At 42.8% G+C, this 16,379-nt stretch overlaps 1 pseudogene; it reads right to left on the bottom strand.

Moving 5' to 3' along the window:
• Nucleotides 1–3,860: 3,860 nt before the first annotated feature.
• The window catches only part of LOC101591957, a 100,000-nt pseudogene continuing 87,481 nt past the window's right edge, over nucleotides 3,861–16,379 (bottom strand).

Raw genomic sequence — 16,379 nt, 5'->3', positions numbered from 1 at the left:
ACAGAAATAAGCCACTTGGAAAGAAAGGGAGAAAAAAACCAGTAATTGATCCCTAATAAAATCTGAGAAAAATACACCTAAGACACAAGTCACAGAAATGTTAAACATTCAAATGCTGGGAAAAAAAAATACATAATAAACTTATAAAAATGTGCCCTCTCAAAATGCAGCCATCATTAGAATTTACAAATACTGTCACTGGCATTTGGTTCCCGTTCTTCTGTCTGTTCTCAAGCAGGGGTGGGCTAGGCCATCTTATTTTTTTTTTTTTTTTTATTTTTTTTGTTTTTTACAGAAATGTGTAGTTAGGAAGTGGCAGCCCTGTGAGATTTTTCAAATACAGTGTGTGTTCCTTAATGTCATTCTTTATGCAGAATGTAAGGTTCTCTGCATATACTTTTGGGACTGTTGTTTTTCTGCCAGAATATACTAATTTAAAATATCTTCTTTAGCCATACAATCACATTTATATTATGTGGTTGTTATTATACTAGTGTTACAAGAAAGAACTTTGGTGTGGCTACTATTTATTAATCTCAAATTAAACATTCCAAGGAAAGAGAACACATTCATATAGATGAAAATGAAACTAAGCAGTAAAATAACTTCTATTAAGGAGATATACTAACTCTAAACTTTCAAGCAGGTTATAACCCTCAAAATCAATAATAACAAAATTGAAATAATTTCAGAAAACAATAGAAGCCTCAATACATTATGGGAAATTTTAATGTATCTATCAATAATTATTAGATTGAACAGATAAAACAGATGTAAATGATTTGAACAGCATAACAGATTTGATCTAAAGAACAGTTATAGGGTCTGGGGAGATGGCTCCGTTGAATACCTGAGTTCAATCCCCAGTTCTGAAAAGAAAAAATAAAGAACAGTTATAGATTGTATCTAGTAGTTGTATGATATTGATTCTAAGAAAATTTAAATAAATTACACAGAGACTATGAAACTATCCTCATAAATACTTCTTAATTGATATCAACAGATCTTATTTTAGGGACAAAATACACTTAATTTAGAAATTAATAGCAGAGGGAAACACTGTCCATCTAAACATTTATGGGTTAAAATATCATAATACAAATTGAAGGTCTTTGGAAATGAGTAATACACTGAAAATATCAATTTCAAACCATATAGGAGAAAGGCAAACTAATACTGGAAGGAATAAAATTATGTGCATGCACCACCAAAACAGATTAAACATTAATAGGCTAGGAACACAAGAATAGCACAATTTACCTACAAAACATATAAGAAAAGAACAAACATGCACAACAAGAACTAATAAACAGAAAGTAAACAAAAATATCTACAAAGGTAAAAGTTGTTTCTTCAAAAAATTTTCAAGTCTCTGGCATGATTCACTGACACAGAAGAGAGAAGTGCGATATAAATAATATGCAGCATTAAAATGGGGAGAAAATGGGATATAATCTCATACTAAGTGGAAGTTATATATGCTTTAATGTCAATAAATTGTGAACCATAGAAAACCAAAGATTAATTTTATTTAAAAAACAGCTTAGCAAAGTGGGCTCAAAAAAAAAAAAATAGAAAACATAAATAGCCCTGTAACCGTCAAATAAGTTGAATCAATAGTTTAAAATTTTCCCACAAAAATACGTCAGAATACAGTGGTTTTGCCAATACAGCTATTCAAGTAATTCAAGAGACAGGTACAAGAGTACCTTGGTTCGTGAGCTTAATTTGTTTCACAGTTCTGGGGAGGGCGGCCAGCGTCCTATTTGTAGCCTGATGTGGAATTTGTAAATGGAAGCTAAATTTTGCTGAGTGCTTCTGTTTGTGAACTGAATTGCTTGCCACAGCAGTATTTGTAAACCAAGGTATTACTGTAATTTCAATCCAACATAGCCTCTTTCAGTGACTGAGAAAAGAGAAGGCCCTCCAAGTTCTTCCATGGAATCAGTGTACCTTGATATCAAAATAAAGTAGGATCTTGTGATCAGACACCAACTGCACAAGAAATAATAGCAAAATGTACACATGGGATTATATCAAATTAACTACAAAATTGGAAAAGTTTTTCCAGCTATTCATCTAAAATATGTAGAGAACTAAAAAAAAAAAAAAAATTGGGCCTTCCCCCAAAGTAACTGTTATGGTTTGTGTCTAGATGTCCCTCCAAATCCTTATGTAGCCATGGGCGGGCTCCTAGAGTTTCTGATTGATCCATGGTCTGGTGCTAGGGTGACAAGTGTGAGGGCTACACCTGCCCTGGATGGCAGCCTGCACGCAGTGGAATGGAGGGAGAGGAGCCTGCTCTCAGCTGCTCCTCCTTTTCACTTTCTGCTTTTGCTGGTTTCCACTGCCCTGAACTGCTGCCTCCTTCCATGTGCCACCCTGCCTTGGAGCCAGCTGAGTGTGGACTGAAACCTCCACAAACGGGGAGCTAAATAAACCTTTCCTTCCTTAATTGTGGGTGCTGGGTATCTAGTCTCAATAATGACAGAAAAGTAACCAAGACAATAATAAAAAGTGGCCAACTGAACACAAAAGCTGATAAATACATGAAAAAATGCTTAACATCTTGAGCCAGTGGAGAAGTAAGCTAAGCCAAACACTGAGATTCCAGCTTACTCCAGAAAGAATGGCCGTTACCAAGAAAGCACATGATCACAAATGCGGTCGAGGCTGTGGGGCAACCTTTCTACAGTGCTGTGTGTGAGCGTACAGTACTATACCATTATGGAAATCAGTGCGGAGTTTCCTCCGGAAACTCCAGCAAATTTTTCCACCTTGCTATTCCTCTTCCAGGTTTGGGTTAAACACAACATACTACAGGGATCTACACACACCTGTGCTTACAGCAGCATGGGGGAAGGGGCTAAGAGATGGGAGAAGGGGGAAGGAGGAGAGGGAAAGCGACTTTTAGGAAAAGCATCGAAACATGTTAAGCACATGCCCCCACTCTCCAGGGGGAAGGTGATCATTATGGACTCAAAAAAACAAAACAAAACAACTAACTAACTAACTAACTAACTAACTAACTAACTAACTAACTAAGTAAACTAAGGAGAAAATGAAATAAGATTATCACTGGGGGTTCATGCAAGATCTATGAAGACTAAAAACTAAGCAAAATAATTGACAAAACTGACTAAGGAGAAAACACATATCAACAAGTTCTTTTTTTCCTAAGAATGTTTGCTGGGTTTCATGTGGAAATTTTTATTAACATACCATCACTTTAACAGATTCAAAGGAAAAATAAGATCATTTTAAAAGATGCAGGGAAGCATTCAATAAAATTCACCATCTGTTCCTAATTTAAAAAAAAGCCACTAAGGACGAAAACTTGTAATTTTAGGAGTCAAAGCAAGCTCATTTAATCTGATAAAGGCATCTAACCAAATAAAACGACAACAAACGTCATATTTTTTTTTTTTTTGCTTTGTTATTGTTACATTTTATTGGCATCTCGATCATCTCTTCTCAAGAGAACTCAGCCTGCACCTTGCACAGAGTCCTCTGGTGAGGCACGCTCAGGCCCGGCTCCAGGTGGGCCCAGGGCAAGGAGAGATGGGACAATGACAGCAGGGAGCACTAGGATGGAGGGAGGACTCCAGACCAGACAGCGGGCCTTCCTGAACAGAGGAGGCCAATGTAACAGGAGTTCTGGAATGAAGCAGAAAAATAAAGAACTGAAAAGGCAGCAGCCTTCAGTTTTGGAAATTATAGCCAGGAAGCCATTGCACACAGCGCTGAAGTATACAAAGGGGGAAAGCGAGGGAGCAGGCAGCTACCCTGGAGGCGCAAGCTTTCCATCTCAGTCTTAAAAGTGGTGTACCCTGCCCTGGTCTGCTGTAAAGAATACTTCTGAAAGCTGGATGTAGCATCTGGGTCCCCAGCCCTGCCATCCTGACGGGTCCAGTCCTCTGCCTTCCATGCCTGTGTCGCAGGACTTCAACACATTATCTGAGGGTTTCTTACACTAACTTATACATTCTAATTGGTTGCATATATTAACATGTACTATAAGATTCTTTTCTAAGAAGCATTACATAATAAATGGATACTGTAAAAAGATCTGGATTAGTTAAAAGTAACACACATTAACATATACATACAAAACTCAGCCTGATCAACTGGGTGCGGGTAGGGACCAGCAGGGGCACCAATCTTCCCAAGGGGCCTTCAGGGACAGGACGGGTAAAAAGACCACAAGACCATTAAAAAAATCAGGTGACTAATTAGACACAGATTAACTGTAAACAGTTCTCACTCCAGTGGACAAAGAGCCTCCGCTTCCCACGCAGACTGCACGCCAGCACGGTTTCTACAGGAGCCAGCCACGGCCCGCCTGCCCCCAGGCTCTGGGCTCATGGAGGCGGCAGACTCCTAAGGCATGGGTTGGCCTGTGTGTGTGCATGTGTGTGTCTGAGTGTGTGTGGAGGGCAGGCGGGGTTCTTTTTGGCAACTGGCTGTGAGAGACCGATGTGTCTTGTGTTGAGAGGGGCTGAGTTGAAGGCTTAGGTATATTCTTGGTTCTAGAGAGGTTCCAAAGGACTCTATGCTTAGTGCCTGCCCCTCAGCAGCTGCAGCTCTCAGCCGAGGGCATGGGCGTGGCTCAGTCATTCTTGTCCTGTTGATGGGTTCAGGGGAATTCACTGTATAGCTCGACCTCTGTTTTCTGCTTAGGTGCATGCTGGGAGATGGTCTGGAATGCCTGCTCCACACTGACAGCCTCCTTGGCACTGGTCTCAAAGTAGGGAAGGTTGATTTTGTTATAGCACCAGGCCTGTGGTCTCTTGTCTATTTTCAAGGTCAGTTCTTGTTTCCCAGCTTGACAAAGGGGAAGTTCTCAGGGTCCCGAGGGCTGGCCTGGAGGGGGACCTCATTCCTCCAGCTGTCCAAGGCCTTGAATGTGTTGAGGGTGGTCACACTGAACACCAGCCCACAGCATTCCATGCCATGGGACAAGGCCACACCGAGGGACTGGAACTTTTCTTGACCCTTCGTGTCCCAGGTCTGCATGGTGACTAGTCTGTCATCCACCATCACCTCCTTGGCCAGGAAGCCTGCTCCTTTTGTGGCTTTGTAGTAGTTACTGAATTTCTTATTTACATACTGGTTCATGAGTGATGTCTTTCCAACCCCCAAAGCACCCACGATGATGACCTTCCAGCCCTTTCATCCTTCACATGTGGCCGCTGCGCTGAGGACTCTGGGCCATCTGCATTGCAAGGGCTCCTGCTGAGGAGATGAAGGAGGAAAAAGGCCAGGGAAGGCCAGTTTCTGGTTTTTGCAAGCTCCACTGCTCTCTCTTAACCTCCAACACTGCCACTGTTGCTGCCGCCCTGGGATTTATGGTCAAGACTCAACAAATGTCATACTTGATGGGGAAATATATGCATCTTTGTTTTTAGCATCCAGAACAACCAAGTGCCTCTGATTCATGGGAAGGCCAACCCTGCTACTCTTTGGGGAGCTCAAGCCCATGAGTGTCAGGACCTAGTGATCTGTCAGAACTACCTTCTCTTGTTTTATTTTTCTTTTCCAGTTCTTCAATACCTTTGTAACCAGTTTTTAGCTTACTTCCTCTTTGATTTAAATATGGTGAAATACAAGCCTCAGAACTCTAGATACAAAATTATGCATCAAAATTAGTAAGAAGAAAAGAGAAAAATATTGGAAACAAGAAATTTAGGTCATTTCCTTCCCCAGAATTTTTTTTTTTTTTTTTTTTTTTTTTTAGCAGTGGCAAAGTTTATTCCAGAAGGCAAAAATGAAGAGTGGGAGAAAACTGACTTTGCAGAGCAAACTTGGAATGAGTAAAAAGAAAAGATACAAAGAGAGCAAAGATAAAATTGCACACTGCATCAGGGAAGCACAGTATAGGCCATCACAGAGAGGTGTGCTGGTTGATACATTGGGCCAACCTGAGAAGTTAAAAGTGTAGCTAAACCAGCTCAGCAATTCCCCTCCTTAGGGCATGGAAGGCCCTCCCAAGAGCATGGATAGCCTCCCTTCTTAGGGCAGGGAAGGACCATCCTACAGTTATAGCACAAAAAGGATCTAAAAGCAGAACTGAGGAAGGATGAAGGGCTCCACTTCCTTGGAAGAGCTCTGGTCTTCCCAGTCAGTGTGGAAAGAAGGGAGAGAGGCTGGCTGAAGCCTCAGCTGCTGCCCCTCCTTTTGCTCATCTGTTTTCCTCTGTCAGGAGCTGCTGCCCTCTGCCATGTGCTGCTCTGCCTTGGAGTCAGCTGAGTATGGACTGAAACCTCCACTAACCGTGAGCTAAATAAACCTTTCCTTCTTTAATTTTGGGTGTCAGCTATTTTGTGCCACCAACAAGTGAAAAGTAATCAAGATGGAATTTGGTGTCTAGAAGTGGGATTGTTGCTGTGACCACCTGATCATGCTGTTCAAGAGTTTCTGGGAATGGCTTATGGGAAGAGATAGGAAAAGCACAGAGATGCTGCCTGAAGGAGAAGCATTGGAATGCCTTCGGCTTCTCTGTATGGCAGATGCTGGTCAGAGCTCAGAAGGCCAGAATGCTAATAGAAATCCTGCCTGTAAAGACCAGCTTGGGGAGGTTCTACTAAGAAGAATGACTATATTGGTTGTTTGACTCCAGTTGGTGTATGTTATGGCTTGACAGAAAGTTTGTCTGCATTTTGCTTGTATCCAGAGACATTGCCTGAGACTGAGATTAAACATGGCCAACCAGTTAATCTGGCAAAAAAAAATTCAAGGCAGATGAATGTTGAGGCAGTGGCTTGACTATTGTTGGGGGCTTTTAGTCAGATTTGTGTTGAAAAGCAAGACGAAAGAGCCCAGAAGGATGATTTAAAGTGTGAGTTTGTCCAGAAAGGAAATGCTAGGAAGGCTGTGGACTGCAGTGATAGAGCTGAGATCTCCATTGCTCAGGAGGAACAGGATAACAGAAAAGATGTCCTGAGGGCATCACAGGAAGTGGCAGGTGCTTGACCTTTGCAGCTTCAGAAATGCATGGATGAGGGGCTTTGTTTTGAGGAAAAAGCCACAGAATGCCATGTTGCAGAATGGAGGTAGGGGCCACGTCAGGTTCCAGAATGGCGGTGGCATAGGGAATTTGCTCCTTGGAATCAGGTCAGAGTGCTCACTGATTCAGGCACTCGATATCTACAGCCAAGAGAGGAGAAAACCTTGCTACTGCTCCAGCTAGCAGGTGACCTTGGCATCATCCACGTGGTGTTAGTCTGAAGCACATGAAAATGCAGGAGTTCTGAGGTTACGAAGGCTTCCATCTAGGTTTCAGAAGGCCGGGGAGGCTAGGCAGTGTGCCCCTGAGAGGACAGTTTGTGAAGCTGTGGGTGAAAAGCCTATTCATTGGAAACTCCAGAAGTGTGGAAAAACCAGGGCCATGGATTATCTGAGGAAAGTTGCAAGGAGGGAGCAAAGCTAGCCCCAGAGAAAAGCCATGGGAGCTACAACCAGCAGAAGTGCCACAGAGGTGGAGCCCCAGGGGGCTCACAATATGCATCAGATATTGAACATGGAACTACAGGACTTAATATTTGCCCTGTGGGATTTGGGACTTACTTTGGTCTCAATGCTTCGTATCCTGCCATATGTACCTTTCGGAATGGTAATGTTTACCTTGTGCCTTTGAATGTTGGAAATGTTTAACTTTTCATTTCTACAGGGGTTCAGAGCTAAGAATTTGCCTTAGATCTTGGAGGAGACTTGGGTCTTGGACTTTTCAGCATTGCTGAAACTATTAGGACTTTGGCAACTCTTGCAGGTAGACTAAGTACTGTTTGCATAAAGAGATGTGCATGAGTCTTTGGGGGACCAGGGGCAGAATGCTATGGTTCTCATGTAATATAATATTGATAGACTTAATAGTGATTCTTAATGATAGCTAAATCTGTGTTATAATGTTGAAGTTGTGAAAGTGAAAAGTCAATACACACGTCTTTGTATCTGGTTTAAAGAAATATGTCTAGTTCCCTGCCAAGTTGACAAGGGGTAGATTGTAGTGGTTGATACATTGTGTCAACCTGAGAAGTTAAAAGTGTAACTGCAGTTCCCCTCCCTAGGGTGGAGGGCCCACCCTAGTGACTCAGCCCAAAAGGATCTAAAAGGGAAACTGAGGAAGAATGAAGGGATCCAATTCTAGGAGTAGCTCTAGTCTTCACAGTCAGCATGGAAGGAAGGTAGAGGGGCTGGCCAGAAGCTGCAGCCACTGCCCCTTCTTTTGATTTTCTGTTTTCTGCTGCCATGAACTGCTGCCCTATTCTATGTGCTGCTCTGCCTTGGAGAGGAATGAGATAAATAAACCTTTCCTTCTTTAATTTTGGGTGTTGAGTATTTTGTCCCAGCAATAAGTGAGAAGTAACCAAGACAAAAAGTTTGCTACCCCTTCCTAGACATTACTGTACATCCTAGTAATGCCCAGAACTCCCAGGCTCCTGTGCAAGAAAGGTCTTAATGTATATTTTCTTTGCAGTAAATCTGGTTTTAGGAAAAACACGGATGTCTGCCTCCACCACCGCTCTTCCCTACCATTCCAGAGGTGTAAACTAGTACAATAAGACAAGTTGGGAGCATAGAAATTTGAAAAGACAGAACTGTCAGTATTACCAGGTGATACAATTTGTCACATCAAACCCCCAAGTCATCTACATATTTTTCAGAATTAATGTGACTCTAAAAAGCTTTGACTTAAAGTAATGTAGAAGATTAAATCACATGTCCACACAATGGAAATGGTTTAAAACTGTATTTTAAAAGATAACACACACAAGACAAAAAACTGCCAACTCCTCCTGTCTTAGTTACTTTTCTTGTTGAAACAAGATACATGACACCCAAATGTAAAGGAGGAAAAGATTATTCTGGGTCACAGTTTTTGGAGGCTTCAGTCCTTAGCTGGCTGGCTCCAAGGCAGGGCACCCTGCAGAGGCATCACAGTGGAGAAACAGTTTGTGACAGGTGGAAGGCAGCAAGGCAGAGAATTAGCAAGGAAGCAGCAGGTGACAAGCAATGGCAGCAGTCCTCTTTCTGTCCTACATATTTTACCCAGGCTAACCCTCTATAGGGCAGGTAGCATTCACAGCCAGGGAGCGGCACCTTAATCCTAGCATTGCACCATGAATCAATCCCAGGGTTGCCTCCTTACTCCCAGCATGCAACATGCTAGATCCAGTCACCTCTGAAAAGCTCCACCTATGACTGTACGAGGCTTTGGAGGGATACCTAGACACAAGCCATAGCATCTCGCCAAACAACCAAAATTCCCCAAACCAACAGTTTTCGGAATTATATCTTGTGATAGACAATCAGAATAAAATTTCTGTAGTAAAGTATAACACATTAGTGAAAGTCACTGGAGGGAAACGATATGTTCACAGATGGGACGATTCAGTATCTTCATGATGTCCACTTTCCCAAGGTTGCAGCATTTAAACTGTCTCTCTCTTCACTCATTATTTATAGGGAGCTGAACCCACAAATGGAAGTCAGAGGCACCATTGTGTGGAACAAGAAGAATGAAAGCATTCTTGTTGACTGAATGCTTTCAGATTCTTCCCAAACAGTATCAGGTACAGTACAGGAGCTACTACAACAGTTTATGTCCTTTTTATATCAATGAATTTGCCCCATTTCAGCCATGGATTTTGGTGGAACTGGGGATTGAACTCAGGCTGTTGTGCTTGCCAGAGAAGCGCTTAGTCTACTGAGCCATCTCCCAAGCCCCAGCCATGGATTTTGATCATGGGTTTGAAGTATCCCTTTAGTTTTTACATTAATTCATATTGTTGTATACTATAATGTGCTTTACTTACCTTTATAAAATAGGTTTTTGCTCCCCTAAGGATGCATGACATTTCTACTAGAAAAACAAAAACCTGAAAGGCACAGCACTCATTCCTTTGATCCTCTTCCTCTTCCTCTTCCTCCTCCTCTTCTTCCTCTTCCTCCTCCTCCTCCTCCTCCTCCTCCTCTTCTTCTTCTTCTTCTTCTTCTTCTTCTTCTTCTTCTTCTTCTTCTTCTTCTTCTTCTTCTTCTTCTTCTTCTTCTTCTTCTTCTCACTAAAACATGATCCCATAGCACAAAAAAGAGCCATATGTGCTTTTTAAAGTGACTGATGCTGTTGCCAAGAAGTTGTACACAAATAGTTTTCCAGGAGGCAACAGACTTTTTACTGACATGTGACAAAGGTAAGGGCATGGTGAGAATGTTGAGAGGTGCTATGTTGGTTTCTATTGCCATTGTACAAATTACCACAGACTCAGTGGCAAAAAATGACCCCTTTTATTATCTTATGGTTCTGCAGCTCAGAAGTCTAACATGGGGTTTATTGAGTTAAAGTAGGTGATAGCATGTTCCGTTTATTTCTGGAGATACCAGCATGATCATTTTTCTTGGCTTTTCCCAGCATCTGGAAACTGTTTGAACTCCTTGTTTCCTGATGCCTTTAATCCTTTGTCAAAGTCAGCAGCAGCAGGTTGAATCATCCTCACAGCCCACCTCTCTGGCCCTTGTGCCACTCTCCTCCCTTCATGGTCCCATGAGAGCACACAGGGCTCACATAGATGATCCTTCATTCCAGCACAACTGCAAATTCTCTTTGTCCTGCAATGTAATATATTCACAGGTTCTAAGTTTTAGGAAGCCAGCATCTTGGGGGCCTGGGAAGGGGAGGGGAGCTCTCTTCCTGTTCCCTCCTCTTGCTTATGCTGCTCCACCTGCACTGGCAGACTCAAGACCAGAGCTTTCCAGCTCTTCCCTCAGAGCAGAATGCTGTCCTCAGGGTTTCTCCTATGCTTTCCTGTCACTTTTAGTTTCTGTTTCTGCACAAGGGCCTGTCATGATCACCCTACCACAAGTCCATCCTATGTGTTTTACCCTCTACCCATGCTTCGTTTCCCCCTGGAGCACTTCTTTCTTTTTGCTAGCTGGCCTCCTGAAAGGTAAGTTCCTTGAGGGCAGAGACTTGGTCAGTTTTGCTTCTCTGTGTTATCCAGTGTCTAGCCCAGTGCTGGACACAGCAGGTCCTACAAATGCATGAGTGAATCAGTTTCTCAGCCTCACCTTTTGACGAAACAGTGTCTTCCATAGCTGGACCATAATAAAATTTCTACAATTTCAGTTACAAGTTGGATTCAAATCAAAGTCCAAATGGTATGACTAATGTGTTTGGTACTCTGAGTAGCCAGATTTAAAGCTGACATCAATAAGTGATGAGTTGGTATGAAATATTAAATATCCTTCTAGGAATACTCTATTACTGTTTGTACTCTTTTCAAGAGTAGAGTTGAACAATGCATCAGTGAGCTTTTCCACCACTGGACTATAGTTCCTGATGCCCACAACCTAAAGGTGCTGAGTTTTATTTGGCTCATGGTTTCAAGGGCCCAGTCCAAGGGTGACCAGCTCCAAGGCAGGAACATCCTGGTGGAAGGATGCAGTGGAGAAAAGATGCATGATTCATGGTGGCTGGAAGCAGAGTCAGGAACAGCGCTTGAGAGGAAGAACGAAAGGACCAGATAGAGTAGTACCCAAGGTCATACCTCCGTGACCTTCCCAGACACACCCAGAGTGTGGTCCCCTAGGTGACTTCCAAGCCAATCAAACTGAAAAAATTAAGTTAATCACTACGTTAACAATGCTAACAACAGTTACCATCATCTTTGTTACCGCTTGATGGAATACTTATCATTTACTAGTTGCAAAATCTTTTTACTTTCTAAAGTTTTAATTGCCTCACTCTATGAGGTCATGGAGAAACATATTTATTATTTTATCTACTGACCAAAAGTATTCCTCTTACTTAATATTTCTTTGAGGAGAATGCCCCTCCCCATCTCTACCACAAAGTCCTGGGGATAGCCCAAGCATGGTACCTTGGAATCTCAGCTGTCAGGATGGGTGTGTGACTCAGAGTGGTTGTGGTGGGAGCCCAGGGATTGACACCTAATCTAAGGGAATGAAGAGTTCTTCCTCTCAGTTTTTCTGTGCTTAAACATGGAAGAGAGAGTTCTTTTCTCCTTTTGGGCCACTATATGTGAAGATACAAATCCAGGGTTGTCTGTGGCCTGTAAGAACAGTAAGCAGAAAATTAAGCAGGGACACAAGTGAGAATGTCGTGAACTTTACAGTGGGTGGTGAACAACTTCAGCACATGCTTAAATTTACAATTAAAGAGAATTGCCAATAATTCCCCTCAAAATACACCCGCTCATTTCAAATGCACTTATCATTCTTGCCACTTCCTGAAGTAGTTCTGGAAGTCCTCTGTCTTCATTGTCTTTATGAGGTACGATAAAAAAAAAAACATGGTGAATGCTGCTGCCAAGCGCCAGCCGATAGAAAGGCATGTTCGCAAACACGTGATGCTTGTAGTTCAAGCTTTCTCCATGCACTGGGTTTGGCATCGTGTGACCTCTGGCTCTTCCCCAACGTCAAAATGGTCACCAGAGTTAAGCAGTGTTTAGGACATCGAGGAAGCCACCACAGCCCAACCAGCAGCACAAGAGAACTTCCAGAAATGTTTCAGAAAGTGCTAAGGACAGTGGGATAAGTGTGTTCCAAGTGAGGGGGGAGGAATTTGAGGAGAACAGATGGCAATTTGTCTTTTACTGTAATACATTAAAAAAAATTAAACACATGCCACATTTTCAATCATACCTCACATAGCATAGAGCCTTATTTTTTCCCCTTTGCAGATGAGAGAATGTGTCTCAGAGTAGTTAAATATTTACCAGAGGTCATGCTGCTAATAACTAGGTGGAGAATAGGGGAATTTGGTGCCCAGGCAGCCTGCCCCCTTTCACTGTGCTGTTCTGTGACTTGATGTCACAGATTTGCAGCCACCTGTCCTTATTCAGATTGATTTTTTGAAAACCCAGCAGGGAAACAAAGGTTCTGTTGTTCTAGCAGGGTGTGTCTTAGACGATTATTGTTGTCCAGCACCTTGAATTCTGAAGAATTCATTCTCTTCCAGTGCCAGGGTTGGGAAGCCAAACAAGCTCTGTCCGTCATGTTATTTCAAGCAGAATAGAAATGGCTACATGGAGCTTTGTGCTGAGGACTCTGGGGCTTCATCTGGGCTAGCAGTGAAGAGCACACGCAGAGCGAGGAAACCAGCTCTTCAGCTTGTTCAAAGTTTTGATTATTTGCATTGCATTTTGGAACTATGATGTCATACATTTTCATATCTAGGAAGAATTTAACCAAATACTTGGACCATGTTTCAGTTCAAAGAATACTTCAGTTGTTGGCCAGGGACTCACCTGCGTACGCAACTCAATTCTTTAGTAATCTGTTCACTACAGGATCAGGGCGTCCTTGAGCAAACACCTCTCTCTGCAAAATGCCCAGACAGCTCTCTCCCACAATGACTGGAACAGCGACATGACCTGAATTTAGATTCTGGGACTGAATGTCATTTATTGGGACCAGTCTTTCTAGGGAGAGGGATGCTAAATCACAGACATCCTGAAAAATGGCCATGCTTTGGTATTGTTGAACATTTTCTAACAATGAGATCAGGCCTCACATTTTGTTTGTTGGGAGTTCCATTTCTTCATCTTTGGACCAAGTTACTTAGCAATGACCAATCCAGCTATGTGCCCACCATATTGTTTTGCGTGTTTGACTAGAACATTGACAGATTAATAGGAAGAGTAAATAGCAACAACTGCAGGGACCCAGTGTGGGGCAGCAGGATTGACTACTCCTGACTTTGTTGTGTTTGCTCAGAGGAAGCCGCAGAAAAAGCCTGCTGGGAAGAGGTGACCCGGGTCATGGGCATTTGTTTCTCGTCTCTATAGAAAACAATTGTCTTCTCAATGGAAGATGCCTTTTTCTGAATCTACATGGTTCCACTGACGAGGAAGCATTTGCCATTCCAGGGTGCTTGCTAAAACATACACACAGCTACAAAGGCCACACAAAAGTTCAAATTTATGGTATTGCTCAGAGAATCTGTTGGCTTAGGCTAGCCAGGAGAGAAGCCTGACTTGGGAAAGTTTACCTTAAGGGTCTCTAAGCCTTCACCTAGTCACTGCTCGCTCCCAGTATTTGATGTTTAGAATGTTATGAAGCTTCATAATGATCTGGTAGCCTTCCCATCTCCTGATTCACAAAGACAGCACCCATTAACATTTAGCAGTGTTGACTTTGGAAACTCTTGCTTTGATAGCAATCTATTTGGAGCTCAAAACTGCTCTGCTTGGTATTGACATGAATAAATGCATTAATAATGAAGATAAATCGACTTTAAGTAAAATTTAATAACTCAAAAGTTCTGGCTTCAGTTACAGCCAGAACGACTAGTTCCGGTTGATAGATTTCTTTGAGCATGAACAATTTTACATTTCAAAGTTATCATCATTTTTTTTTTTAACAATGAAGTTGACTTCTGATAAAAGATTTCCGAGGACTTCAGGTGCTATTTGGTTAATCATCTCAACCTCTCTTTCCTGCTGCATGTGCATGTATTTGTGTGTGTTCGTGGAAATATGCTTTCCTTCGTTCAGTCAGTCAGATTCTCTTATTCTGGTAGGAAAGAGAAGCGGACAGAGTGTCATTCTCCAACTTTTGGCGTTTTAAACCCTGCGTTGTCACATCTGAGCAGATGCTGCCTTCTCCGCCCGTCCCAGCCCTCAGGTCCTTCTCCCTCTTCTCTGCCGTCTGACTCGCTGTTCCTTTTCATCCTCATCTTCTTACAGCTCCAGGCTAAGGAAAGGACAGCTTGTGGTGGCGGAAGCCATCGTAGTCCCAGCGGGCTCCTGAAGCTGAGAAACCAGTGGAGATTGGGGAATCTCAAAAGGCAAAAATAAAAACAAGAGGAAAAACAGGAAATAAAATTCCACACAAGAGAGGAAACAAAAAGAAAAACAAAAACAAAAAAGCCAAAAGGGAGAAATAAAAACCTTTCTGGAGACATTAAAATTGACATTAATCTGGGTATTATGAAAAATCATGACATTGGCGCTGATGTAAAACAACTCCTTTATTCAGTTAAAATCAAACATGTGTTATGTTGTATCTTTTGCTACTTGGGGGGTAGTTTTTGCCCTAGGGAGCTGACAGGTTTTGGTTTGATAGCTTTGCTTTAATTCCTCCTCTCTGGTGATACAGGGCCTCTCTGCTGCCCTCCGAATGTGTGTTCCACCTTCTTTTCCCTCCTTCATCCCTTCCATTACCTTTATCCACAACCCCAAGGTTCCTACCCATTTGGGTTCCTCATGAGCTCGCAGCTTCTACCGCCATACTTCTTTCCACTGTTCTACTTCTCTGGACTGATCTGGCAACTTTTCTCACTCTCTGCTGCACCAGGAGATTTTGGTTAAGGGGGGCCCAAACACCTGAAGCAAGGAGGGCAAACAGTCCTGTGTCCCTAGGGGCTGCAGCATGTGGCCCTCCTAGGCAGGAGCATGGGCAGGGAGGCAAAATGAGGCATGAAATCAATCCCATGTCTTCTACTTCTGTTCAACAACTGGATGTATTATGTAATTAAGTTCCCAGTTTTGTTGTTAGTTAAATTTACCAAGTAGAGCTTCTATTAGTCTTATATTAGGAAGAAAAGAGATGGGTAGAAATTTTAAGACTTGTTTTTAATTTTTAAAAATTAAGCTGTATGAAAGTGCTTAACCTGTGAGTAGTGACCTGAAGTCTGAAAGACACAAAGGATCTTGATCCTGCCCAGATTTTAAGTCCAATGAGTGAAGACAATCCAGCGATATTTTAGTGTCTGTTGTGATCAGTTAGTAGCAAGTTATACTGTCAGCATGTTGGGTTTCTAGCTACACTTTAAAAAAGACAAATAGAGGGCCAGCCAAATAGCTTAGCGGGTTAAAGTGCCTGCAAGTAGGGGCAGGGGCTGGGGGTTCGATCCCCGTGCCTGCCATGCCTGTCCTGCCCCTGAGACATGCTGAGATGGCAATTGAGACTGGGCGTGGTGGCGCCTGTAATCCCAGCTCTTAGGAGGCTGTAAACAGGTGGGTCACTATAAGTCTGATCTAGTAGTGAGACCCTGAACACCCTGTAGACTCTTCCCTAAAAGAGAGAGAGAGAGAGAGAGAGAGAGAGAGAGAGAGAGAGAGAGAGAGATAGGTTGCAAAGAATAGAGAAGATTAGTGTCTTAGTCACTGTCTTTATTGCTGGGACAAATACTGGGCACCCGCAGCTTGAAGGAGGATAGGTTTCTTTTGGTTCCTGTTTTTAGTGCAGAGCTGACCAGGTCAAGGCAGGAAGGCTGGGGGAAGGGTCAGGGTGGAGAAGAGCCACACGCCTCATGGAGACCAGGAAGCACAGGTAAGGGAGGCACAGAGGGTGACAGGTCCTCCCGTGTCACATATCCAGGACATCCTCTTCCATCCAGACCCCACCTCCTAGCCAGA

Source organism: Octodon degus, unplaced genomic scaffold (assembly GCF_000260255.1).
Source record: "Octodon degus isolate 3935 unplaced genomic scaffold, OctDeg1.0 scaffold00004, whole genome shotgun sequence".
NCBI lineage: Eukaryota > Metazoa > Chordata > Mammalia > Rodentia > Octodontidae > Octodon > Octodon degus.
The sequence above is the reverse complement of the archived record's forward strand: the minus strand, read 5'-3'. Positions and strand labels throughout refer to the sequence as shown.